Source organism: Gobio gobio (assembly GCF_949357685.1).
Source record: "Gobio gobio genome assembly, chromosome: 4".
Lineage (NCBI taxonomy): Eukaryota > Metazoa > Chordata > Actinopteri > Cypriniformes > Gobionidae > Gobio > Gobio gobio.
This window is the reverse complement of record NC_137100.1, coordinates 10,817,720-10,836,652: the sequence shown is the minus strand read 5'-3', so window position 1 is coordinate 10,836,652 and position 18,933 is coordinate 10,817,720. Positions and strand designations below refer to the sequence as shown.

The 18,933-nt window shown below is 37.6% G+C and overlaps 1 protein-coding gene across 3 annotated transcripts in view; it reads left to right on the top strand.

Annotated features, from left to right (window-relative positions):
• Nucleotides 1-18,933, top strand: part of doc2b (double C2-like domains, beta) — a 394,892-nt gene that overhangs the window by 234,170 nt on the left and 141,789 nt on the right. The window lies entirely within an intron of this gene.

Sequence of the window (18,933 nt, the reverse complement as noted above, 5' to 3'; positions counted from 1 at the left end):
TTCTTTGTGCCACTCTAGAATGACAACTGTTGCTTCAGATTCCTCTGTCTGTTTGTTTTTCGTTCACCTGAATGAATGGAGCTCCACTTTGGCAGCTCTGGTTGAATGCTGGGAAATGGCAGTGGTTTATTTAGCGCATGTGATCATTTGGGTTCAGACAGACGATGTTTAGAAGGTGAATGTCGAGCCTCTTTGTGATCCGCACACTATGCCGTCTGGTTTTTGTGTCCGTTCCTAAGATCGACACATCTTTTAAAGCGGTTCTTGTGGGCATCAGGTGCGAGTCATCAGTTCCTGTTGTATATCTATATCTGTCCCAGATGTAAATCCTATTATGGACCTCTGCCTGCCTCTCCGTTTGGAGTCCGGTTTTCAATCATGGCAGCCTGTAGACTAGATTAGATAGAGCCCTGCGGTCTCATGTGGTTATTTTACCATTATCGTGCTCTGTCTTAGATGGGGTTAATCCATACAGTGTCGAGCTCAACGTGTGCGCCTGAGCATGTGTGCTGATGGAAACACAAGTGGCTTTAGAGCTGCAACGATGGGGTCTGAATCTAATTCCAAATGGCTCTGGCATAGCATGCACTGCTCTGTTGCTGACGGATGTTAACCTTTGACCTGCATGCAAGACCAAAAGTGAGCTGCACAGTGAAAATGATTTCCTAAATCAATATTTTGTTCATGAAAATATCTAAACATCCTCAAAACAAAGCAAAATCATTTCAGTTCTGATGCACCCTATGTAGGGAGCTCACTAAGTTCTGGAACAGAGCTAAATACAAGTCTTAAATTAATAGTCTTCCCCAAAATGAAATGCCACCACATGTCAATACAAACCTGTATGACTTTATGTGGAACACAAAAGAATATATTTTAAATTAAAAGTCATCGGGGTCCAAAACAATATTGGTTCCCATTGAATTTCATTGTATGGCACAAAATGACATGTTTCAAAATATCTTCTTTTGTGTTCCACAGATAAATAAACTCATACAGGTTGGAAACAGCATGAGGGTGATTAGATGATGGCAGAATTTTCATTTTTGAAAGAACTATGCCTTTAAACAAGACAAATGAAGACATCAAAAAGCAGATTAATGTGTAATAGAGAGCAATCTGTAGAACGTTAACCATCCAAAGATGATCTGAAGTGCATCTCTGTCGTAGTATAATTGCATGCTTTGCCGTCAACCGCAGTAATCAATATCAATCACTCATACGCAACAATCTGTGCCACAGGTTGACGAAATGTACCGGCCGATAAGACCAGTCCTTCACCTTTCACGAGGGAATGTAATGCATGTAGATGCTGTATCTGCGGGTGTGATCGCTAAAGCAGAGGATTGCGGTCTGGTGCGCCCGTGTTTTATGATGATAGATTAGCGTGGAGCTATTGTGCTGTGATTCATCAGTGTGCCGCTCTAAATCATAACCCTCTTCCTGTTCTCTCATTCTCGTCTGTTGTCTGAATCACAATGCACATATTAGTTGAACAACGGAGAGACAAATTAAATCCTAACCTGACATGTTTGTTATGTGACTCATGAAATACAAATAAGCCAATTATACTAATTTGCCAGAGCATTTAATGGTTCGAATGTCTCACTGGGATTTTAGCAGAGTAACTCGGTGGAAGAAAATCATCTCTGGGGGACCAAACTTGAGGCTTTGCTAATGCAACAGATGGATTACAAGGAACCTCCACAAACATTTGGCGATGGCGCCTCTTCATCTCTGCCGACAAACCGAGTTGAGTACTACAGGACAGATTGCAAACAGAGCAGTCTTCTGTTTCGGAGCTTAATTAAGAGCCAGATCCACACAAAATTGGACTTGAATTTTAGCTGAGCACTTTTGTCAGTTGCAAACATGCGGCGGGTTGCTTCATCAGTAAATAGTATCTTAAGCTAGGGAGAATTAAAAATGAAATGATGAATTCCCAGTAGGCTTCGAAGCCCCTAACAAAATACCACCTGTTTGTCACTCATGCTGAAAGCCTCACTGACCTGTTGACTTGAATGAACTAAACACTGGTGCTTTGGGAAAAACAAGCCACTTTGACTGATGCAATCCTCATTTTACCATGAGTACCTGTTCGCCCTGTACTAGGGAAGCAGATCCTTGGGGTTTTGTACCTCTGGTGGTTTCTGTGCACTGCTACGTGACACATTCCTGACAGTGTACTACAAGAATAATCTTCAGTCTAATGGGGTGTTCACATTGACAGCCTTTTGACGTGACCATGAGTCAATTGTTTTTAACTCTTTCCCTGCCATTGACGGAAATTTCCACCATTTATGAGACGCTTTCCCATCATTGACGTACATTTCCGACTTTCCGTGTTTTCACTGTCATACGGTAGGGGCTCTATTACGCATCCTCTGAAAGAGTATTGAATCTCCTGATCAAAACACAGGAAAAGAAGAAGCAGAAACAAGTGATAGCATATGTAAGCATTTGCATTCATTAAATAACGTGATCATCAACATTAAACAGCTAATAAATCAAAACTGCCTAATGTTACAGAATGAAATGTCAACCCAGGACAAACTATAGGACTGTGAAGCTGTGGGGTGTTGATGGACTTGATCTACTCCATCTATGTTTTGATCATCTTTCTGAATCCCATCTGGATGGAGTCTTTGACAAAATGAGCTTTTGCTCAAAATGTTGCTTGTTTTATGAAACTTACCCACATTCAAGTATTGATAAAAAATAATGCATGAAGCTAGAATAAAAGGCAGAGGCTCTGTTATTTCTTTTGATATATTGCATGTTCAGATATTCATACAACAAAATATTCTGGGGGCCATGAAACTTTTGTGAAAATGATCAAAAACACTGGTGGTGGCTGGCAACTTTTTTCAAAAACGCTGGCAGAGAAAGAGTTAAAGCTGTACTATGTAACTTTTTTTGTGCTCAAAATTTACAAAATGTATTGAGTGAGTACATCATGAATCCAATTTCCAAACCGTGTTTTTGTCCTGAATCATGTAGTACACTTATAATAAGTGTTTATATTAGGACTATTTTAGGCCCTGTCCACACGAACATGGGTATTTTCAAAATCGCAGCTTTTTCTACGCAGTTTGGCTGTTCGTGCAAACGCAGTATCCGGTTACTGAAACCAGACTTTTTTGAAAACTCCGGCCAGGGTGAAGATTTTTAGAAACTCCGGTTACAGCGTTGTCGTGTAGATGGTGAAACCGGAGATTTTGGCTTAAGTCAAAATGTGTGCCGTTCTCTCCTTTGTTTGACGTCAGATTGTGCGCCTTTTGTTTACATGAGTGGAGTCTATGCAATGGCGGAAGTAGCTTTTAATAACTCTGCTAACAGCGCTTATCACATGTATACAGATACATGCACAGTTATCTCATTGTATTTCAGAACTGAGGCACCAGAATGCAATAATACAACATAGTAAGGCAAATGTGTGAAGCTTCAGTCCACTTGGGCAATTACCTGTCACTGAGTCCAAAGTAAACTTGCAGAAGGGTTTCACTTAGCCCATGCTTCGGTGCCGTGGATGGGACCCATGTGGAAATCAGGCAGCCAATCATAGCGCGGTTTTGCATTTTCATGTGGACAGAGATTTTTTTTAAACCGTGCTTATGTGGACGCGATTGTTTTTTAAAACGGAGGAGGAAAAACTCTGATTATAAAAATACCCGTGTACGTGTGGACTAGGCCTTAGTCTGGTTCGGGTCGCACCACTGCGTAGTAGGACAGTACCTGCATGACTCGTCATAGACAAACAGAGAGAAGTAGCTTCGGCTACTATGTTCTTCCGCAAGACGCATTTAGTTTTGTTTATTAACCGCTAGAGCGCCAACAGTTGCATAGTGTTGCTTTAGTAAGATTAGGTGGACAACAGATAGTCCCACCTCCAAACTCACGCTATTGGTTGAGCCATGTTGGGCTGCTCAAACAAACTTGTCATCAATTACTCACCCTCATATAGTTCCAAACTCATAACACAGTGTGCTAACTAGATACGATGCGGTAAGATTCAAGCGTCAAGCTAATTGTCTGTCCACACCAGACGTGGCGCGACTACGAGATGCGACAAAATCAATCAAAAATCACAGCCAATCACAGCGTGTGGGCGGGCTCTCGCAGCAAGTGTAGGCTATGGCACCAGAGATTATTCTTGGCGGCACTTGCAAGGAAATGGATAAGTACATAATCAAATTCACAAATATTACACCATTTAAACATTACTGAAAATACATACTGAGTTACTAAAACAATCTTTGTCATAGAATATACTTGTTTGTTCACAGTGTGAACGTTCTTGTTTCCATTTGTTTAATTTCAAGAGCTGAGGTGAAATTTGCTTTTAGTAAGACTACGTTACAAAGCACTAAATTATATTCAAAGTCACATTACATGCTTTTAACATTAAATAAAGCACATAAACATTACCTGAGATTCTCATTGCCATGTTTTGTGTTGTTGTTCCAGTTGTTCCAGCCACGATGGTCGGCTTTCCATTCCATTAACATGGAAAAGATACCTTTTATCACATGTCGCGTGTAGTTAGGACACGGTTAGACTTTCATTGATCTTTGAAATGCAAATTAAGATTTTTTTTTAATGAAACCTGAGAAGATTTCTGTCCCTCCTTTGGAGAGAAAAAAAGTGCAAATCGAAATTGCATACCGTCTCAGTAGGTACTACATTTGAATTTGAACTCACTTAGCAAAGTATGTTCTATATAGTATAAATATGGGTAGTATAATTTAAATGTTGGTATTGTCACATGATCTACCAGTGTCAGTTGGTCGCTTCAATGCCATACACAAATCCTCTCCCATGGCCTCATGGGATAGTAAAGTGTCCATCGAATGCACACTTCAGAATCTCTGCGGAAGTAGTTGATCAACCAGGTTCTTTTCACCTACTGTTTTAAAAAAAAAATGATGAATTTGTAAATACTACTCTTGTCGTAATTGTTTTGTTTTGTTGTTTGTTTGTGTTTGTTTTTTGCATACTATATAGTACGGAAGTATTTGATTTCAGAAGCAGCCAAAGTGAATCAAAAAGATAATAAAAACATCTTAAAATTAATACAAATTAATCAAGTGGTTTAATTCAAGTCTTCTGAAGACATGATCACTTTATGTGATGAGCAGATTCAATTTAGGCTTTAATAAACAGTGATCAACATACATAGAGCACATAAATTATGGCAAACATGGAAGCTCAAACGTACTTGCTTGTGAGTAAACGTACCATTGAGTTTTGCTGCATGTCACGCTAGTACATCTGAGCTTCTGCAAGAATGATTGAGGTTTAACCTTTCGTGTCAAACAAATACAATTGAGCTTCTGTTGACCATATTTGATGTGCTCATCTCTCAGGTTCATTAAAAAAATGCTATATGAGTTTGAGATCACATGAGGGTAAATAAATGATGATAGAATTAAAATTTTTGAGTGATTTAAGAATAAATAGTGACACTCTTCTAATGCAGATGGATAGAGCTGTTAACAACCAACAGGACAACAAGATGCCGACCTCCAGAGATTTAATCACTGTCAATGTTAACGCACCTTTCAGCTGCAGACAAATCAAACAACTTTTCACTTTTCAGAGGCCACAGAAACAGTACATTTACTAACATTTCCAACATGACCTTCTCAGTCATGCATAACCCTACTGTAATACTCTATTTGAATCTGAAACAGATCGCTTGAGATACTCAGAGAGATTATGGAGCGACTGTTTGTCAAACTACTCTCAGTTACATAAGGGATTATGTTTCAGTCCGGAATGTCACACGCAACCACTTTTTTTTTTTTAATCAGTTTAAGCATCATTAAATATACCATGAGTTGAGTAGTGAGTCATGACATATTACCTCAGCAATTAAGGCAAGCCATTACTGGGAAGTTGCACTAAAGGTTAATTGTTTTCTAGGCTTTGTTCAATCAGACTGAAAGCGATCTAAAAGAGTTGTGTTCACCAGATACTCACTGAATTACATAACAAAACTGGAGTTTGGGAGTTTTTTCTTCTTCTTTTGGTTTAACCCTGGTGGATGAGCTTTTAAAGGATTAATTGACGAGACACAAAATGAACTTGCAGAAAATCTCCTGACCATCCACTAGACTTAGAAAGCCTGGCATTAGTTGGCTTTAGTTCACCCGCTTTAGTTAGATGCGTTACTGAAGACTCAATTCTGTGCTGATGGATTTGATTTCCAAATCAGTTTGATGATTTCTTAAAATGGGAGATCCACTTCTCTTATGCAATCCCAAAGTACTAGTGCTGTCGGTTCCCTTCAGTTGATATCGCCCCGAGAATCGTCACTTCCTTTCTCCCCTCAAGCGACGGCCCTGCTAGTGGCACATCTGAAGCTAATAGTGCCATAACTCCTGAGATATCACTCTCCCACATGTACAAGGTATCCGTAAGGATCAGGGAGGACACCCTTAAGCACAATGAGGACACTGGAACACCATGTCTTTTTTTTGTTGCTTTCACGCTTCTCCTAGGAAACATGACAAAGAAAGAAACATCACAGTGTTTCCCATACATTGATTTATTTGGGGCGGCCCGCCCCAATATCAGCATTGACTGCCACAAATAGGTTCAGTGCTTCCTATTCATTAACTAGACTGTGGCGGCCCGAAAATATATTTAAACTTCCCATAATAACATAAATGATCTTTAAAGCTTTTTTATTTTTTAGTACTGTTGTCTGAGGTCCACTTATGAAGTTTGCGTGGTTTTTACATTCAAAAACATCATAATGAATAAGTAATAGGCTATTTTCTACCCTGGTTTTGAGCCTCTCTCGTGGAATGCTCGGTTTTTATGGACGTGCCGCACTAAAGACTTGGAAGTAAACTCAGCCCACTGCTATGATTGAAGCTTGGCCCACCCTGGCCCCACGCCAAATAACCGATTTCAATATTTCAGCTCCAGATTTGAGAGAGATTATAGTTTTCGGTTGCTTGCCATCAAAAAATCTGCTTGTTATTTAGAAACTAGAAAGCCTGATTCAAGTATCGTTTTTTTTTTTTCAGTTTAAGACGAATTTAAACCATTTCGCGGAAAGATGTGTATAATTAGAATTAGAATTTACATTTAAATAAGAGTTTTGTCATGTTTTAATATAATGCTATTATGGATTGACGCAAATTATTTTACTTGCACACTGTTTTCTCTGCGCATACACCCAAAGTGCACGTAGAGAGCCGCATATAGACAGTTCGCTTTTGCTTCTCATGTTCACGCATCATTTCTTGAGAATGATCGTTTCTGTGACTTTCCACTAAACTATGCGATCTGAAGGGTTTTGAGCGCTCTCTCCCATCTCACTGCCATAGCGGGGAAGAAATGTCACCAGAATGTGTGAGAAAAAATCGATTGAATGAGTTCTTGTTCTTTATAGGCTATTTATAACATAAATACGAGTTATCACACAAGCAACAGTGCTGTCTTTCCGAACAGCTCAAAAAACAAGTTATCTTCCATAGAAACATTCTATTTTTGCTCTATCAAAGAAAACAGAACAAACAGCACTTTACAGAACAAGTAACACTGCTTAATTCCTTAAGAAATCAGCGTATTTAAACGAATCAGATGAGTAAATGATTTATTTAAGCTACCCATTCATATTTAATTAATTACTAGCTACTTATTAGCTACATCTTCAATGGTTTAATTAGATTACTAATTAATCTTTCTGAAAACCATTCCATTACTTAGTAATAAGTACTTTCTAAATCCCATATCAACCTCGACCAGTTGAACAATATAAACATAAAACTGCTCTTTTAATTCTTTCAAATAAATAATATGAAATTGTATAAATTATTCTTGAACTGACCAAAGTATGTAAAGGGAGAAGGTGACATTACATTTTAACATAAGATGTAAAATTTTGATCTGACATAAGAGGACACAGATATTTAATACATTTAAAAAATACTGTTCATCTCTAGCTTTATTGCTCAGTTATTTCAGGGTTTTGATCTTCTCTCGACTCTTTGACTAGGCTAGGCATGTTGCATATTAATTGTTCTAGGAACCTCAAAGTATATTTCAATTTTTGTGTGCTTTTTGCTACTCTATAATGATGTTCTAGTTGAGGTCATTTGTAGCGTATAGTGCCCAAACATAAACTCAAGCCCAGGGTCCCCCAGTCCTACCCTGGTTCTATTTATTTGTGCTACTGCTTGTAATTTGTTCATTTGTTCTTATTTTAGTACTGACTGTTTACTTGTCTTAATATTCATTAAAATACTAATACGACTTTTTTTGTGGTGGGGAATGAACCTGGACCTGAATGAACCTGTAGAAAAGCTCCTTTGCATTGAGCCCTGCAAATATAGAGAGTTCCTATTAAGACCTGCCTCTTTTGTCATAAAATTAAGTTTTGTTACGGGGGAAAAAATAATGTTAAAAGTCTGGGCCCACCGGGAATTTCACTTGGCCCACCCTGCATCTCAAAGCTGGAGCCGAGCCTGGTTGGTGCTCTTAATTTTGAACTCTCAAAGTGGACCAGATCGATGAATTAAACTTTACGGGAGTTTGTTTTGTTCCGAAACAGGGACTTAATTTGTTACAATGTTGCATTTTCTTCTTGGTTCGATTTGCTTTCACAAGGCAACCTTTCAAAGCGTACCAAAATGTGTTTGTGCAAGTCACATGCGAGTACAACTGTCCCCTTGTTGGTCAAAGTTGCCACTGCGTCATTGATCAAGATGATTGACAAGTTTGCTCCATGAGCTTATTGTGGTTTTATTTGTAACTGTCAAGACACACGCAAACACTACGAATGTAGCCGTCATTCCCGCTGTTAAATTATATCCAGCATTTGTATTAATACTGCAGCAAATTCAAACACGCTCTCTCTGGATCTCCCAGCACTGTCTGGAGGTTAACTGTTTTAAGACACACGCAAACACTACGAATGTTATAATGCAGCTAGAGCAGGAATCAAGGCTTCATCGGGAAAGCATTCTCACAATGAGAAGCGCAATTACACAACATTTGAAGAGGAAGAGGTGCTCTTTAGTTTTGTTTTTTTACTGTGATAACTAATGTGCTCACTCACAGAATCCGACGCTACTGGTTTTCATATAGAACATTTCCTGTTATGAATAATACCATACCATTTGGTTCATTGGTATGTTGGGTCGGATTGCTTTCACAACTCAAGCGAACCGTCCCAGAGTTAATTTGCTATTGGGCCGAGACCGCCTGAACGAGGGTGTTTGGTGCATATCTGGGCGCGATTGCCATGTTCACATATGCCTTAACAAACCGAGCTAAGGGAGAAAACGCACCAGGTTCCGAAACAAACGCTCAAATGTACAAAATTTGCCCCTTTGTATTTAGTGTCATCATTTCAGATAAAATCGTCTGTGACCGTGCTTCTTGACTTGTTTCGGGACGTTAGGAAGTAAGAGGAAGTAAGCAACACTTAACAATGCCTTATCAACCACCCTTATCAAAGTTTCCTAGCATCCATCTTTGTGATGTGATGGCAAACCTGAATTACTCCAGTCTTCAGTGTCACATGATCCTTCAGAAATCATTTTGATATGCTGATTTGGTGCTCAAGAATCTTTCTTATTATTTTCAATGTTGAAAACAGTTGGGTTGCTTAATATTTTTCTGAAAACAGTGACATTTTTGTTTTTCAGTCAAAAGCATTTCATTAAGTACTCTTTTGTAACATTATAAATACCTTTTGATCAATTTAATGTGTGCTTGCTGAATAAAAGTAATTATTTCTCCACTAACACTAACACTCCACTCACACACGATTAGCCATATTGGTATATTTGCATGATGAAGACCAGACACCAAGTGTAGCATTATCCGATCTGTTTTTTGTCGACTTGGATGTTAATTGATACAGAAAAGTGCAACACCAACTGAGCAGCCCCTGAGCAGTCCAATCAAATCGCATCTGATCACAGGTTCATTAATGATGTCCCATAGTGCATCACAGACATGGAAAAGATCAGGATTTATTTCATTTTTTTATAAGAATATTATTCTTGTCATGGAGCAGTACTAATTTTATAAATACAAGATGAAGATTGATGCTTTCCCTAATTAGGTGAACCTTTTAAAAATCTACTTATGTCAAAACGACATGCTCTTGACCTGTAGAAACAAAGCACAGTACTTATTGCATGACCAAAATAGAATCAGTTCAATTAGGGAAAGTTGAATCGTGTCCTTTAATTAATTTGATCAAATTGATCTCCACTATTATCAGGTGGCAGGTACATGTTATTTTGTAGCAGTGGCGTTGTGCCACGGATTGCACAGTCAGTCCCTCTGACACATAAAGCGAAGGCACGCTCAGGTATAAGCAGGGGGAGGATTTCCTGAAAGCAGGCTACAACCTTCTGTCGGATCCTATTAAAGAGCCTATCTGCAAGCTGTCGTGAGATAACAGATAACGAGAGGAATAGACTGTATTTTTCCCTGTGTTTTTGCCCTTGGGGTTTTCTAGATGGGGCTTGGCTATGAAAAAAAACATGCCATGTCTATATGGTCATCTCTGGAGATATATTAGACACTAAAACTACTGGTGTGCGAAACAAATGGATAATTGTATTTTGCTTTCTTTTTACTTTTGTTCTTTTCTTTTTCCTATGTCCCATTCCTACTCCTCTCCTTTCCTTCTTTTCTTTTCTTTGCTGTTCATTTCCTTTACACTTTCCTTTCCATTCCTTGAATTTAAATTTTCTTTTCTTTGCTGTTCCTTTCCGTTCCTTTTTTTGGATTTATTTTTTCTTCCGTTTTCTGTTCCTTATGTTTCCTTTCCTTTTCCTTTATTTTTCATGTACATTTCTTGTTTATTTTCTCTTTGTTGTTTCCTTTACCTGATCCTTTCTGTTTCTAATTTTCTATTCCTTGTAAAAAAATTTTCTTTCTTTTATTTTAATTACACTTATTGGTTCCCTTCCCTTGTGTGTTTCTTTTTTTTTTTTGCTGTTCATTTCCTTTCCATTTTCCTTTCTCTTTTAGCATGTTTCTTTTTTCTTCCCTTTTCTGTTCCTTATGATTCCTTTCCTTTTCCTTTATTTTCGATGTTTATTTTCTCTTTGTTGTTTCCTTTACCTGATCCTTTCGGTTTCTACTTTTCCATTCCTTGTACAATTTTTTTCTTTCTTTTAATTTATATCCCTTATTGGTTCCCTTCCCTTGTATGTTTCTTTTTTTTGCTGTTCATTTCCTTTCCATTTTCCTTTCTCTTTTAGTATGTTTCTTTTTTCTTCCCTTTTCTGTTCCTTATGTTTCCTTTCCTTTTCCGTTATTTTCGATGTTTATTTTCTCTTTGTTGTTTCCTTTACCTGTTCCTTTCCGTTCCTCCTTTGCCATTCCTTGTATTTTTTTTGTATTATTGGTTATTGGCTCTGTTCCCTTCTGTTCCATTATGTTCCCTTCTTTTCCCTTCCTTCCTTTCTGGATAGAGTTCATAGATCGAAGTGAAGTCCCATCTGCCATCTGTGGCTAGCATTGATGGAGTTGTGTCTTGTTTTTCTGTTTGAGTGTTGTTTGTCATGTCTCTGTGTATATAGAGAGCTCGCTGACAGATTGACAGATGCAGTTGTTGACAGACAACAGTGAAGAATGGAAACATGCCATACAGTACATGGGTTTCAGATTTTTTAACAATAGAAGAGAACATAAAATAGAAATATAGCTGTATAAAAGCCCTGCAAGGCTTTTACCTTGAAGTGTTCAGCCTTTGTTTGTTGATGTTAGTGGTAATCAATGAGAATGCTGCTTTAAAGTGTTATTTTTTTCCAGTCTTGTACTTCATGTCAGGTATAGCATCTCTAAAATACTCTTTTCTTAGCACATTGTGTGAAAACATCATTTAAGGTTGTGCTTTAATGCTAGGATCTCCACCAGATCTGTTCATTTTTCTCCATCCACACATTAAGACAGGATTAACTTGTATCTGACCAGACGGCTGTACGATATCCAGCCCCCACAAAACCCTGACCTGCACACTGCACGTACTAAAAGCTCACGGAAGGCCACAATAAAACACAGTGGTGCCAAAGATATATGACAATGTAAAGAGTTTGTCTAGGTTAGATACAACAACTAACACCAAGCCTTAAAGTTATTCTACGGATTAGTACAAATTAGTTGGCAGTGTTTTCACCACATTTAAAATGTCTGTGGGTTATTGTCACAGTTGTTTTTGGGTTTTGTTTGTTTCATGTCTTTTATTTTGAAGTTTATTATCATAATCATGTTTCCTGGTTCTTGTCATGTGACCTCCTTGCCCTTATGTGATCGTGTCATGTGCTTCCCTAGTTTCTTGTGTCTTTTTCTGGTTCCCTGGTCTAGTCATGTGTCCATAGTTCTCATTGGTTCATTGTCTTGTCATAAGGTTCAGTTCTCGTTGTTCATTGGTTGTCATAGTCATTTGTTCCCCTAGTCTCTGTGTATATATAGTCCTCATGTTTGCCTTGTCAGTTTGACAAGTATTGTTCCTGTAACTGCTTTTGGTGAGTTTGTCAAGTTTGCTTATGGTTCATGTTCAAGTCTGTTTTAGTCAAGTCATGCTAAGTTCAAGTCAAGTCATTGTTGGATTCTGTTTATATCATCTTGTTTAAATAAAACTGCACTAGGGTTCAACTACAACTTGCCTCCAGAGGAATACATTACAGTTGCAAACCCCCAAACACACACACACACACACATACACACACATTTTTGGGAAGTAGTCAATATCTATGCCTTCTGTCCTTACTGTATCAAAAGTGTTCTGTGACATAACACAATCACAGCTAGAGCATCACATCACCGTTTAAAATCTAGGGTAAAATTCCATGTATCTTAGGCCCCGTCCAAACGAAGCCAGAGCTTTCCCTATCCGATCTTTTTTTTTTTTCCTTGTTTCAAGAAATATCTGCGTACACACGAGGGCATGAAAACGGCTCAAAACGCTGTAGTATACATGCCAGGCCAGTATGTTGCGCTGTAATTCTGCCACAGAAATACACTAATAACGGAGAAGAAGAGTTGTGGCTAGAAGGGGTACGGCAACAGTCGGAGGTGAGGCAAAATCTCACAAGAAAATAACAATAAATAAATGTGCTACTTACCAGATGTGTTTTATTAACGCCTAAACCTACCCTTACAATAATGCAAATACAGCAATTAAACGACGCAGTATTGATGTGCGCATGCCCAGTGTATCCATTCTAGTCGTTCCAGCGCAGGACGTGGTGTGATGACATCACCGTTTCACAAAATGCACGGATTGGCTGTACACACGAAAACAAAGGGTGTTGTTTTCAGATTTATCCACTCTGGGACCCGGTTTCAAAAAATATCGGTTTCATGCTCCCAAAACGCCGGATCCGTGTGGACGAAACGCTGATACGGTACAAAATTTTAAACGCGTCTCTGTGTGGACGGGGCCTTATGCTGACCATGACTGCATTTATTTGATGAAGTAATATTGTGAATTAATTTTGTGAAAACCGTATTTTTTTTTTTTCTGGACTCTTTTATGAATAGAAAGTTTGAAAGAACAGTCTTTTTTGTCACCTTTAGGAAGAAGAGAATGCATACATTTGCCAAACAGATTGGCTATACAGTCAGTCAAGACATAAAAGATAAGTGAGACCCCTATATGTACAGTCTGGTTCAGTGTAGGCTATAGCAGGCTTTGTGCCAGTTGCTATATCTGTGAAATTTTCACACCCTTTACGCAAACTAAAACAGGAATTCCTGAAGCCAGACTGAGGTTTTTTCTTTTGTTTCTATGGCAGCAGATAATTTGTAGTGCGCCACAAGGGCATGAGGTGAGTCCTCGAAATCATTCAAGAAAGCTGGTGTGGAAGGGAGGAAAAAAACATTTGTTGGCAGTGTTAGTCATTTTCTTCTATCAACAGACAGATTTAACAAATGTACTAAAATCTTGTCACATTACTGAAAATAAGCATCGACAGAGTTTTTTATGTGACTCATAATGGCAAGGGGAAAGAAAAAGAACACCATGCTCTATTCGTTTTGATTGCAGATTACATTTCACTCTTCAAATATTGTCATAATAAGTGTATTGTCAGTGTTCGATTCTCTCTGATGACCAGAGGCAGTTAAAAAAAAGCCTAAATCCTAAAATAAAACATAAATATGCATTCATATGCAATCCTGCACAATTCATTAAAACTTGAAGAAAACACATGCAAATCGTCCCAGTTTCAGATCTCATGCTAATTTATCATTTTGTAATCAACTAAAATTTCAGCTATTTGTCAATGGATGTATAACAGGATCAAGATCGAATTTAATCCCCTTTTTGTTAGTAATTTCACTTCATTAACTTCATGGCTTCATTTAGTGATGAGCTTGACTTTTCTGTGGCAGTTCGCTTACCTAATCAAGTGCTAACTACTTGTCATTACCTATAAATTAACCTGTTAGTAATCAGTTATTCAAGTGCATGAACAATCATAAATAAAAGATAATTTGTAACTTTTCTTGTGAAAACGGGAAGCTATTGGGTCAGTCCTATTCTCAAAGTGCTTCACAACGTTTACAGAGTGTGTGTTTTGGATGTTTAGAACTTTCCAACTGAAAATCAATCAATTTCAGTTGAATAAACTACAAACAATCACATTTTGTCAGGTCAGTAAATCATGAGTTATTCCATCATTTTTTCAAATTTAATAAAACAACGGGATCCAATTTAACATTTGTGTCTCTTAACTTAATATGAATACTGATACGTTTGGCTTTTATATTGTGGTTTATATCATATTGTAGTAAGACAGCATTGGGGCATTTCACTGTTCCATGCTATACTTGCCTTTTATTTTGTTTTATTTTATTTTATTGATTTTTTTTTTTTTTATCTAGCAGGGATGCATTACATTTATCAAAAGTGACAGTAAAGACATTTAAAATGTTACAAAAGATTTATATTTCATATTAATGTTGTTCTTTGTTAAAAAAATGTATTCATTAAAGGATCCTGAAAAATAATTAAGTGGCACAACTATTTTCAACATTGATAATAATCAAAAATTTTATTCGAATAATTTCCGAAGGATCATGTGGCTGAAGAAGAGTATAATGATATTGAAAATTCAGCTTTGCATTACAGGAATACATTTCATTTTAAAATATAATCAAATTATAATTTCTAATTGTAGTAATATTGCTGATCAAATAAATGCAGCTTTGGTGAGCAGAGGAGACTTTAAAACATTAAAATCTTATCAACCCCACGGTTTTAAACGGTAGTGTATGTTGCTGGGCCACACAAAGCTCAATGCTTTGGATTCTTTTGGAACTGTTTTCATTAACAGAAATAAAAAAAAAACGAACGGTCCAAATTTTGTGTGACTACTTTGTTGATCAATCTGTTGTATTAAAGCAATATCACACTCACACTCATCTTGTTGTTCTGCCATGGCTGTGATTCAGCTGAAAGTAATCTAGCTTTTAGTAAATTGTTTAAATAGTATTCAGTATGAACTCTAATAGTCCCCAGCAGGGCTATTACAGCTGCATGATCTACTGGAGCTTCCCTTACTAATCCTCTCAGCTTCAGCCAAACCACTGAAGCTTTAGCTGGACACTAATGGTGTATCGTGAACTCAGTCCCAACAGAACATGGACACTTCACTCCCAGTGCTTCAGCTCAGAGAGCGCAGTGTGGAAATCCTATCTCTTATGTTTGTGATCCAGTGATTAAGGGTCTGACTGGCTTAATATCATTCGGAAGGATGTGATGTGGGATGAACATGAGAGTCCTTCATCGTGTCCTACCCCAGATCACTGTTATCAGGGAGAATGTTTTATATGGTGAAATCCTCACACGCCTCCTTTGAGTGAGCGCTAAGAACCGGCTCTAATGCTACGTGCTTTAGGTGTTGAGTTGACTTAAGCTTTTCTTTCAAGATATGTTTTTAGCTAATTCGTACTTTAAGTGGATGGATTTCTCTTCAGATCTTCCCCTCAGATCTTCTAAATCTTTCACTTTTAGAAATGCTACTTGATATATTTATAATTTGAAGTGGTGATGAATTGAGAAATCAAAGAAAAGTCAAAGAAAAGCTTTTATTGACACCAGGCCCAGAAAACGAAATATCTCAGAATATGTCGACCACTGACGTCATAGAATGCAGAAGCACCGCCGCAAGCCCGCCAACCGACTCGTGGAGCTAAACGGGTCGCGCTACCGGGCAATAAACATGCCAGTTCCAGCTCACGTGTGTAAGACATTGCGCGTTTGTTCGCTTCATTTCACCGCAGAATCGATTGTAAACAAGATACAGGTCGAGACTGGATTTGCAGACATATTGAGATTAAAACACAATGTGCCTTCTATATTGGATCCGACAGGAATAGTGCAACACACTTATGTGAGTAAAACATGTTTTTTTATATGTGTTAGTATTGCATTGTTACAGATCGTTTGATATCTATTGATTACATACCTTAGCACGCTGTCACAGGCTGGAGAAGGTATTATTGGTTCTTTCGTGATCAGACTCGGACTTGTAATGCCACTTAACTTTTCAACGCACTTTAAAAGTTAATACACTGAAAATTTTTTGTTTGCCGCTGTAATCTTTAATGAGTGATGGATGGAGAGCAGGGCTCGACATTAACGCTTGTCCGCTTGTCCGGGACAAGTGGATTTTTTGAAGGGGCAAGTGAAAAACAATTTTACTTGCCCGACGGACAAGTATCCTGGTTAAAACGTCATAACAAAAAATAACTAGGGAATCACCAAAGTGCAATAATGATTCTGCATTTAGTTAGTGTAAGTGGAGATCGATAGTGGATAATAATATAAAACGAACTGACGTTAACAAGGTTGAGCTGTTGAGGCTCGCGCAGCCTCTCGAGGAGAAAATCGAAAACAAATGAGCGCCGCTCACACACAGAAACTCAATTAACATACACAGTTAAAATTGTGCAGTTTTTATATTTATAACATATGATACAGTTAAGCAACGTCACACTAACAAGTGTTGTTTTCCTGAATACCATCACGACTGAAAATGACACTGATTTCATACGCCAGTTCCATAAACAATTTAACATTAAGTCACTTACATTTTAGAAGCAATATGGACTGTTTTTGTTCTATTTCAGCAGCGAAAATAGTTCCAAACAAATATCACAGCAGAACCGTAACGCATCTCACAGCAACAGTGTGTGTTAGTGAATGATTCAGCGTTTTAATGAATCGGTAAAATCAAAGATTCAATGGCCTATTCGTAAACGACCGCCAAATTCTTGAATAATTCAGCCGTTTCACTGAATCGACTCAATGAATCGCTCATTAAGACGGTAACATGCTGCCACCTACTGGTGGTTTAGTTTCATCTTTCCAACATTTCTTATTTGTATATTCAAAAATATTTAAAATAATCTCATAACATTATTTAATGCAGTTGTAATTTTTCAGTGTAAATGATTTAATTTGATTGGTAACAGCCTATAGTGTCTTATTCTAATTTAATTTATTGATCAAATTTAAGAATGTAAAAGGAAAGCCGAAGCATACCCTATATTTAATAAGATTATGGAAAAATGCCCTTTATAAAAAGGTACAAATATGACAAATATGCATATTTAAATATGTCAAAGCTGATTAAACACTGATGAGAATATTGCTTCAGTATAGATTATATTTACAAAAAAAATCCGGACAAGCAAATGTTTTACTCGGACAAGTGAATGACAGATTTACTTGTCCGAAGGACAAGCGTGTGAACAGGCTTAATGTCGAGCCCTGGAGAGGATGTAGGCTAAAATAAAACCTGCCCTCAATTAAATATTCCATTTCACTTGGACTTTAAGAACTGCTGGTATAAACCATTCATTAGAGTCTACAATTCAGTGATACAATTAACAAATGCTGGCCTTGAGCAAACCCTGCTTTTTCCACAGGTTTAATTCACACTTTATGCCAGAAATTACATGTTCCTTCCTGGATTGGTTCATTTCGACATTCAAACGCTGTTTATGGTGTTTCATAGACCTGTGCGCTTATAAATCAGCATGGTTTGAAGGCCACATGAGGATACAGGTTTTATTCTTTTTGAGGTTATGGCCATTTGACTTAGTTCAAAGATTAAAAATGAAGAGACCGAGTGAAAGACCTCTGCTCTGCTCCCTTCATCCTCTCTGCAACATTTAGAAAGCCTCTCTAATGGCTATACACACCCTTTTATATAATATCCTCTGTGCCTGTGGCTCTGTAGGATTAGAGCATTGTGTAATGTGTCATATGTTAGTCTTCAACCAGCACTTCTGGAGAAGGCTTCACAGGCTGGGCTGTTTTCAAATTTTTTTTTTTCTTTCAATCTCCCATAATGTAAGAGTCTTTAAATGTTCTACGCTTCCAGTGTAGCATTCTGAATGTCACTTCTGTCATGCTTAAAATGTGTTATGAAAGAAGCTTTTGGCTGTAGGAAAAAGCTCAGCATTTTTTATTTCCCACGAGAAAACTAGTGTAAATACTGCACTATCCAAAAACGACACAAAATCTCCACATACAGGTGAACAATGTGTTTGACCACATAGGATTTGTAGATGGTTAATCTGTGTGTCTGTATTCTTATAAAACTGTTTATTCGAATATAAAGTGTAACTCACATATCGTTGATCATACCTTGTATCTCTAAAAACAACACTTCAGGAAATGCAAAAAGCACTGTATTTTTTAAAATAGTTGATATTGTGGCTTTTTATATGTCCAGACATGCGCATTTCGACCAGCAAATGTCGAACATGCATGTTTTGTCCATCATTAAAATGGCCGCATCTGAGGCAGTAAATGCATTGCATTGCATTGCATTTTCTTCAACTTACAGGTTATACGTTTATTGTAGCTACACTATATTGCCAAAAGTATTGGGACACCCCTCCAAATCATTGAATTCAGGTTTTCCAATCACTTCC